General features: G+C 39.2%; 1 protein-coding gene across 1 annotated transcript in view; it reads left to right on the top strand.

The window, feature by feature from the left end:
• Positions 1 to 6,924: 6,924 nt before the first annotated feature.
• Positions 6,925 to 10,007, top strand: part of TANK (TRAF family member associated NFKB activator) — a 107,137-nt gene continuing 104,054 nt past the window's right edge. The window contains exon 1 of the mRNA XM_045299648.1: positions 6,925 to 6,967. The gene's annotated coding sequence lies outside the window, so the exon portion shown is untranslated. The remainder of the gene's footprint in view (positions 6,968 to 10,007) is intronic.

The following is a 10,007-nucleotide window of genomic DNA, read 5'->3' as shown; positions in this document are numbered from 1 at the left end:
GTCCTAGTTTTTAGTATTTTCCGCTTTCTTTTCCTTTTAGGTTTTATCTGTTTTACTTTGCTAGTCTTAGTTTTTGTTCTTATTGTTTTCTATATATATGAAATCCAAGATAGGTAAATCTGTAGAGACAGTAACTGGATTAATGTATCCTTGGAGTATGGCAGGGGAGGCTGGGGGGCGATGGAGAGCTAATATCCATGAGTATAAGAATGAAGAAAATGTTTTAAAAGTGAATTGTCCTCATGATTGCACAACTTTTCTTGATGTGATTGAACCATTGAATCGTATGTGAATTATATGCCAATAAAAGTGTTGGGGGTGGAGGAAACTATCAGTTCTAGATCATACCCTACCTCTTTTTAAAAAATGGTGAAACTACAAAGCTCTTCATGGCGTGGATGCACACAAAGAACATTATGCTGAGTGACGTTGGTCAATCACAAAAGGGGGAATACTATATGAGACCACTATTACAAGGAAAAAAATCTTCAGCAATGACACACTTGACAGAGGATTAACTTTTAAAATCCATTGAAAACTGCAATACCTCAATAAGAAAGAAACAACAACAAATAATCCAGTTTTAAAAGTGGGCAAAAGACATGAACAGGCAGTTCACTGAAAATAACATTCAAATGACTAAAAAACACATGGGGGAAAATGCTCAGAACAACGAGGCATCTGGGGGATACAAATCAAAACAAAGATGAGATCACTTTGATGGCCCATTATAAAGAACAGAAAACAACAAATCTGAAGAGAGTGGAGAGAGGTTGGAACTCACATATACTGATGGCAAGCATGTAAATATTTGTCCCCACCATGAAAACTGATATGGAACTATCTAAAACAACTGGAAATACAAATCTCCATACAATCCAACAAAGCCTCTTCTGGGGATACACCCTGGAGACCTAAGAGACAGAGCCTAAGCAACAGCTGCACTCCCAATTCATCACAGCACTGTCGCAATAGCACAAGGTTGGAAACAGCCCCAAAGCCCATCAGAAGAAGAATGGATAAAGGAAGTTTGGCACCTACACACAATGGAATACTAAGCATGGTTTTAAAAGAAGAAAAGAAAGAAGGAGACAAAGAATGAAATAATTAAGCCCCTCAAGACATGGATGGACCTGTATAATATTATGCTGAGCAAAGTTAGTTAATTACAAAAAGACAAATATTGATGAGCCCACTACTGTAAGGATAAATACCAGGACAAAGACTGGTATACCAGAGGAGCAGGCTTTGGACATTCCCAAGGGAGGAAGGGCCAGCGTGCGAAGATGAAGCCATGGACTAGAAGGTTGGCAGGTAGAACCTGGGGGTAAAGGAGGATGGCAGGCCAGAGGAAGGAAAAGGGAGAATCAGAGAGTGGGTGGAGGGGAACTACCCAGCTGGAAGTTAATGTGCAGCTTAAACTGTGGAAAGGCCAGTTGGTAATCTCAAATGCAAAACCCTCACTTAGTGCATAATAAATATTTTATTGTTTAAAAAATGAAATATCAAAGCGTAACATTTTAACTTTTTAAATTAAAACAAATAAAACCAATTTACTCTGTAAACTTTCAAGCAAATAACAATTTTAAAGTTTTTTTAAAAAGAAAGAAAAAACAAGACGAAGGTTTTCATACAAAAAGAAACAAAGTGTGATGGGTAGGGGGTGGCAAGGGAGGGAAGCTGGAGCAATAGGCTAGAGGGCAGACTGGGGTATCATGGGTAAGGGAAAATAGTATTCCATAAGAGAAAGAAGAGAATCAAAGTGGAGAGGCACAGCAAGCTATTGGAGGTGGGGGGTGAGAAATAGTTTAAGTTGTTGAATACAGATTGAGGATGTAAAAAGCCCAACCTAATACACAATAAAAAGATGTTTTTAAGTCTCGCCAATGAATGGAAGTAGTAAAAAGAAAAAACAATGTCTTAACACTTCCCAAAAATGTTGCACATGATGTGTTTTTAGCAGCTGACTGCACAAGTTAAGAAAATGATCCTTCATGAGGTTTCGATGGGATCAGGTACCAGGTATCTAGGACCCAGAACAAAATCATACCCAAGGTGAATGGGGTGGGGGGAGCATGGAGTGGAGACCCAATGCCCATCTGTAGACAATTGGACACTCCCCCACAGAAGTGTCACAGGGAAGAAATGAGCCAGTCAGGGTGCAGTATAGCACAGATGAAACACACAACTTTCTTCTAGTTCTTTGGTGCTTCCTTCCCCCCCACTATCATGACCTCAATTCTACCTTACATATCAGATTAGACCACGTACACTGCTACAGATATGGGCCTGCAACACAGGGAATCGAGGATAGATAAACCCCTCAGGGACAACAAGGAGAGTAGAGATACCAGGAGGATTAGGGGAGGGTGGGGAATTGATCACAAGGATCAACCTGTGTCCCCTGCCTGGGGACGAACAAGAGAAAAGTGGGTGAGGGGTGACAGGATGATGTAAGACATGAAAATAATAATCCATAACTTATCAAGGGTTCGTGAGGAAGGGTGAGTGGGGGAGGGAGGGGGAAGAAATGGGGAGCTGATATCAGGGGCTCAAGTAGGAAGAGAATGCTTTGAAAATGATGATGGCAGCATATGTGCAAATGTGCTTGACATATTGGATGAATGTGTGGATTGTGATAAGAGATGTAAGCGCCCCCAATAAAAGTATTTAATAAAAAAGAAAATGATCCTTAAATACATTAAAAATATCATTTTCCCTTGGCTTATATAAATGAATATGTTCTGTAAACTTTCACCCAACAATAAGAAGAGAGAGAGAGAGAGAGTGGCTTGTACACGTCCATGGATTTCAGCCATCACAGCAGCAATATTGCAACCTCTAGCTCAACACATCATTATTTTGTTCAATTCATGACTTTCCAGTTTTTAAGAATGTCAGAGCTGAGATTTATTTCCTTAAAAGTCTTAGAAAGACTTTCACTTAAAGATTCCTAATACTGATTTTGACATAGTTGATCACTTCAGACATCTGGCCAGTATGTGATCTATCGGCTATGCTGTCTAGCATGATCCCCAAATACCCCACCGACTTTACGTTCATGACAAGGTCCTCCTTCACATAAGTTGCCCAGGGCATTATATATACTTTCTGAGGTTTGGGTGCAAGAGAAGGGACTGATAATTTTACATTTACAAGTCCTCTGCTTTAATCTAATGAGATGCTCTTTCAACTCTAGGTCCTATTTGGAAAGCAACTCACCCATCTCAAGATAATTGCCCTTTTCATGAAAGATCCATCTTCCTTATGGCCACGGAATGCCAGATCCCTCTTGGCAAGCAATCTGGGCAAGACGCCTCTCTACTTTTCCTTCTCCGCTCTCATCAAAGCAGTGGTTTCGGCGTCAGTGGGCATGTGCAGTGCCAGTCCTGCTGCCAATGTCTCCCACTCTTCAGTGCGGCCTAGACGCTCCTCGCATGTCTCATTGTTATGTATTTTAGGGCTCAATTTCCATCACTTTTGAAACCCAGTCACAAAGGTGGATGTCACATCTGTAGCACTACCAGTAGACAGTTGACAGCAAAAACAGCCTAAACGCTTGTTGATGAGTGAGAAAATCATTCAGACCACAGAATTTTCCCACCTTTGGCATCACCTCATACAACGACTCCTTTGAAGCCTGGCTCACATCTCCCTTTGCGTTTGCATCTTGCCCTGCTGCAGCACCGAAAGGCGCGTCTTTCTTCTGGAAAGGAGCACTTCCCCTTTTGATGATTTCAACCAGAAATGATCTGGACCTGGTATTTCTCAGAAAGATCACACGCAAAATTTGCAAGTCTTTCTCCTTAATGTCACTCATCGCATATGCAGTATCGTGGCTAGAATCGCTTTCAACATTCTCTTCTACCTCAAATTTCGCCATTTCCACTCTTGGTTCTTCTGTAAAATACATCAAAAGAATCAGCTTCATCCATTAGAGATGAACAAGCAGCGTGTTTTGATGAACCCTGGCTATCAATCATGAACTTTTTGAAGGCTCTGCATATTGAAGCACGAATCTACCAGGTGTTTGGGGTAATCCAATCCCTGCCTCTCTTGCTGTCCTTTCCTAATATCCTCTTGGTCTCTTTGGTTTACGGTCTCCATGTGGCTGAACCATGGGCTTCATCATGAGCAGGGCACCGGACTGGGGTGTGTTTCATTGGGTTGTGCATAGCGTGACTATGAGTCAGGACCGGCCTGGTGGCACTTCACAACAACAACACTGTGTCATGATAGAAAATGTTGCAGAATTTTTAAAATAGATGTTAGCCATTAAAAAGAATAAGAAAATGTCAATATATTGGGTAAGTTAGTTCTATACATGTAAATTTTAATGTGTCACTATTTTTAAACCAGAATTCAAACTTAAACCCTGAGCTTTTCTTTAAAATGAGATGTATATTTGCAAGAGAATGCTTTTAAAGGAAAAAATTCAAATACTAAAATTATATCAACAGAAGATTCTAGTTCTCTTTGTAAACGTGTATCAAGAAACATATTTCCCTTGTTTTAAACTGTCAGCTTCTCTAGTTAGGCATGACAGAGTTATATTATCAATAGTTGCTATGTGTGTTCAGTTTGCCATCAGTGTAGAATAATGCATGGTAAAATGGTTTTAAATTGCTTAAATGTAGTGTTTCTCAGATTATAGGAATATTAACAGGAATATTATCTTGTAGAAATATTCCTATAGCATTCTAGCAACTGAGTAGATGATTTTAAGTATTTCTTCCCTTTTTTTTCCACTTCAGTTACTACTTCACTCTAAAGAGGTCCCTAATGTAGGTTCATCCATACTACATACTGAAATATTGTCGCTAAAACACCAGAAAATTTCACCAAATTCGTGACTGTGAAAGAGCTCTGGCAGTTAAGAAAACAACAGCCGTGGTCGCAGCACGCACGCATGAAACCGCATAACTGGAAGGGCGTTGTAATTGGGTGATCGTGCCAGCTCGAACCACAGCACATGTGGACGTTCAAAAGGTCCATTAACGCGGTGTTTTAGGCTTGAAGGAATCATGACACAGGTAAGCCAGCCTTGTGAAAAATGCTTCTGTTGTTATGAATAACCTACAAGGATATTTTCATCTAACAAATATAAACTGGTGCTCTTCCACACAGTCATTTTGGTTGTCACCTCCTGAGACTGTCACGCGGTGCAGTCCACTCCCCCATGCTGTGATATTTGGTGACACCACCATCGACGGTGCTCCACCTCACCAGGCCTACCCACGCAGGAGAAGCTAGTTCTGCCCGCACTTGAGTGTGAGCCAGGCTCACGTGCCAAAGTAAACAGAGGAGGGAGCAGGCACAGGATGGCGAGACAAGTGAACGGGTATTTCCCAGTTAAGACATGAACACTGCTTTTTTTTTTTAAGCTGTTTTTAAAACCCTGCTAATTCAAAAAACATAAATTCTTGAAAGGAAAATTTTCTTTCCAGCCGAGGCTGTCTTATTTTTTTCTTTGGTATGTTTTGCCATAGTCACCGTATTAGACAGGCTCTATTTTTCCATTGCACACGAGAAAGTTTGATAGTTGATATTTCATCAGTCAGATAGTTAGAAAACAGATGGCACTGGAGGAAATTAATACTTCACTATATGGAGTGTTTTTTAATCACGAGGTAATTTAGCATTTGAGATTTTATCGAATTTATTTCCTTTGGACAGAATAATTTCATCATAGGTAGCAAAACACAGGTTTATTCAACCTAACTGAAAAGTGGATGATGTTTAAAGTGGAAAACAAACTAGACCAAGAACCAGAAGTTCTAAGTTCCAGCCCTTTTATTAACCAAAGAATTTCAAGTAAGACCTTAGACTCCTCTATAAAATGCAGGGGATAAACAAGGAGACCAATCAAATGTTATTGCCCTCCCCCGCACCCATGCAATAAATTGATACAGAGGGAGAGTAGCACGGTGGATACAGAAATGCACTCGGTTTCCAGAGATCCCAAGTGTAAACTGATTGCTGCTTCTAACTTTGCTTGTGACATTGAGCATTTGCCCTCTCCTGTTTCCACATCCGTAAAAAAATAAGGAAATGGAACAGATGATGTCTTAGAATATTTCCAAGACTAAAATTTTATAACAAAGAAAAATGTTTGCGGTGCATATGCTGACTTCCATTTGCATATAAAAGTTGATGTTTTATTCCAAGTCGCTGGGGAGAAATGCATGTCCTTATAAAGTCCCCAGTATATTCTCTCATGTAAACCTTAGTTCTTCAAAGCAGAACGGTGGTCTCAAGGACTTGAAGCTGAAGATACCTAAGACTTCCCTTGATTGACCCTTCCAAGTACTTGAATCAAGCTCTGAAATCCAATATAAACCTTATTATCACTAGCCTTTGCTTTGTGATCTCCAGGGCCACAAGGCAAAGACAGCTGTTGTGTATAGAATTGTGCCCTCTGTGGTTCCTGGCCATTTGAGGAAGGGCTGGGCTGTCTTTGTGATGTTAATGAGGTAAGATTTATGTAGGATGTTCTTTAGTCCATCTATATAAAAGAGATTAAATAAACAGGTGGGAGAGGACTGATTTTTTTAAAGGTAAAGTCCATTTTTCAAATAAATACTCTTTTTTTTAATGTTTATGAAAGTGTCCTTAATCCCCAAATATTTTTGTGTCTACAATTTTTGGATTTTTGCTGAAATCTCCCAACTCTTCAAGTAAAGTACCTCAACTTCAAAAGGAAGTCAGGACCACAGTCACGGGTGGTTTACAGAATATTTTCTGGTAGCCTTTGCTTCATTTCAATAATCTGCCGCTATTGGCTGTTGATGTCTACAAATAAGGAAGTCCTCAAGCCAGGGGATTTCTCAGTGGAAGTTCCCAGTTCAACACAAGGGAGCGTTCAGGACAGTTTGTTGGACGGCACTGCTAGGGTATGCGGATAAAGCCTAGAACTGTACAGAGGAATAAACAATCTGAGAAAGAAGACTTGTAACGGGGAGAAGAGGTAACCAAAACTTTAGTAATTCCTATCAATTCTCAGTTTAGCAGGTTGGCCTGGCTGCCTTGAACTGAAATGTTGCAAATTTGTTCTCCTCTTGCTTTTGCAATGTGAGTAATTTATGACATGATTCAGTAATGCCTTTGTATTCGCTGTCATAGTTAGCAATTTAGTCTTAAAAAACAGGACGCCTACCCAAGGCATGCCCCCCTCCCCCATGCAAAACAATTTAAATACTGTCATCTTTTTACTTTCTTTCCAACTTTCAAGGTAGAATTTATGTCTCTCTTTGAAATGGTTTTTTTAAGGTTCTATCTGGAGTATAAGCCTACCCCAATGAGTGATTTATTCTTTTGCAAAGTAAGGTTGATAATGTAATTGGCCTAGATTACGTTACAGATGGTTTACTAAGTGGCTGTTTGCTTACTGAAAAGTAAATTCATTCTATAGTGTATTTATATTTTTATTTATACTTCTAAGAATTAATTCTGTGATCTAGCCTGGCCATACTAAACTCAGGCTTCATATTTTCTGTCTCGTAAGAGACACATGACAGTGAGTAGCTCTGTCTTACTACTGTAGACTAATAAACTCACATAGTTACAGGAATCTAGACTTGTTATTACCACCTGGCCCTTTGGGTCTCAAATAAAAAAGTCATATTAAAATTACGTAGCATTTTCTTAAAAATAATCCAAGGAAAAGTTGGTAGTTCAAAATATACACCTCCAGTATCACTATTACCATTGTTATATTTATTAATAACTGCTATCTACTGATTACCTTTTGGGGCAGGAAGTAAACATAAATCCATAGGTAAGTTTTTTCCCATGGCTCTGTGTTACCATTTCCCGGCCTCCCTATACTACTGAAACAGTATGTTAGAGATGTCTAATTCCAGTCACAGGAGAGAGAAATGAGGAGCAAAAAAGGAAGAGGACTTGGCTCAAGGTCAGAGAACAACCGAGTCTGTCCTAGTAACTCAGTTTCCCTTCTTCTCACTGCCACTCCTGTCCTCACGCTCCCTGCTGGGTGCGCTTCCAAGTATACTCGCTATTCTCTCTGGCAGTCAACATCAAAGCAAGCAAAGGCTGGTGGAGCTATCTGTCTGGTCCATCCCCATTAAGGCGCCTGCTGAGTTTCCCTGTAGAATTGGGGAACTAGGGACACATCCAGTCACTTCCCATAACATTTGTGAACATGATGTGGGTGGCTAACTGAAAGATTTAACATAAATCTGTAAGTCTCCCTTATAATAGTTCGGGTTAGAGTTTCTTGCAATTTATGCACTAATTTGAGGGAATATAATTGTATCTTCTAGTATAGAACCTTCCCATCTGTGAGCATCTAGGTGTCTCTGAGTACCAAGGCCTCTGTAAACAGGAGGGGCCCTGGTGATGCAGCGGTTCAAGTGTTCAGCTGCTAATCAGTCAGGGGTTTGAACGTACCAGCTGCTGTGCTGGAAAAAGATGCACGGTCTTCTTGCAGATGTGCAGCCTTGGAAGCTGGAGGTCAGTTCTACTCTGCCTTACAGGGTCAAGCGGGGTCGGAATGGGTTTTATGGAAGTGGCTTTTGCCTTTTCATGTTTATTTATCCCAATATGCTTTGTTCGAACTTCTTGCTCATGTGTGTGTGTGCATACACTATTTTGGTATGAATATTTTTTCCACTTTATTTTCAAACAAATTACTGCTGCTATTTAGGAAAATTGTTGGTTGTGTGTGTGTGTGTGTGTGTGTGTGTGTGCATACACTATTTTGGTAGGAATAGTTTTTCCACCTTATTTTCAAACGAATTACTGCTGCTATTTAGGAAAATTGTTGATTTAGTGATTTTTATCTTGCAGCTGGCCATTTTATTCATTTCTTATCTGCCCTAAATACTTTTAGCTAATTCATATATAATGCTTAAATAGAAAAATTATAATAATTTTGTCTCCTCATTTTTTTTTCTTCTCACCACATTGGCCAGAATGTCTAAAACAAGATTTCAGAGCAGAGAAGATAGCAGTCTGCCTTGTCTTTTTCCTGATCTGTGTGGGAATTTCCCTAGTGGTTAACATTCAAAATGACGTTGGCTGTTGGTTTGAGATTGACACTTTTACCATAAATCTCAAATAACTACCAAAGACCTTCTAGTTATAGTGTACTAAAAGGGTATTTAAAGAAAAAAAGCAATTTATGTTAAAATGTATCCAATGTCTTTTCAATATCTTTAGAGTTCATTGTATAGATTATTTTTTTCAAACAATACAGTTCTTTGTTGATACACAATACAGCGTTTACATTTTTGTCAACACTCATATTACCAAAAAGCATGTTATCAATATGAAGCTATGAAAGATGGGCTTACTGTTTTGAAATGCTTTTTGTTATTGCCTATTGTGATTTGGGTAAGAGAATAAATAGGTTGATTAAAATGAACCAGACTGAACCTATGCATTTCCCTATTTTCTCTTCAGTTCATATTCTTAGATGCCTGTCCTGTAATATTTGGGCCCTGCATTTGGGCCCTGCCTGTCCTGTAATATTTGGGCCCTGCATTTCAGTTCACAGGGCAAGCGAACAGAAAGGAACAAAGACAAGTTGGTATCAACCAAGGAACCCTGGAGCCCTATAGAGGCAAAGCAATCAGAAACTAAAACAAAGCAGTTGGACTAAGCTTTGTACAAAAGAATTTGGGATTTTTTTTCCCCTGCTCTGGTAGTGCTAGTTTCAGATTACAATTCAGTTACAATCACTAGTTATATATAAAATGTATTCACGTATTGATTGTGATTTGTGAATTTATTTTTATGTTTTATAGTGAAATTATTTAAGACAAATCATTTTCTCTGCTTCAAAGTTCTGTTACGTCACTTTCACAACCTCCTTATTTTACATCTTTCAATTGTACTTTTATTTCTTTTCAGCTCAAGACTAATTTAAGACAGTCAATTTTTAAAAAATAATCATTTTATTAGGGGCTCATACAACTCATCACAATCTGTACGTACGTCATCTGTGTCCAGCACTTTAGTACATATGTTGACTTCATCATTCTTAC

Source organism: Echinops telfairi, unplaced genomic scaffold (genome assembly GCF_000313985.2).
Source record: "Echinops telfairi isolate 266 unplaced genomic scaffold, ASM31398v2 ScPeMD7_4;HRSCAF=17, whole genome shotgun sequence".
Taxonomy (NCBI): Eukaryota; Metazoa; Chordata; class Mammalia; order Afrosoricida; family Tenrecidae; genus Echinops; species Echinops telfairi.
The sequence above is the reverse complement of the archived record's forward strand: the minus strand, read 5'-3'. Positions and strand labels throughout refer to the sequence as shown.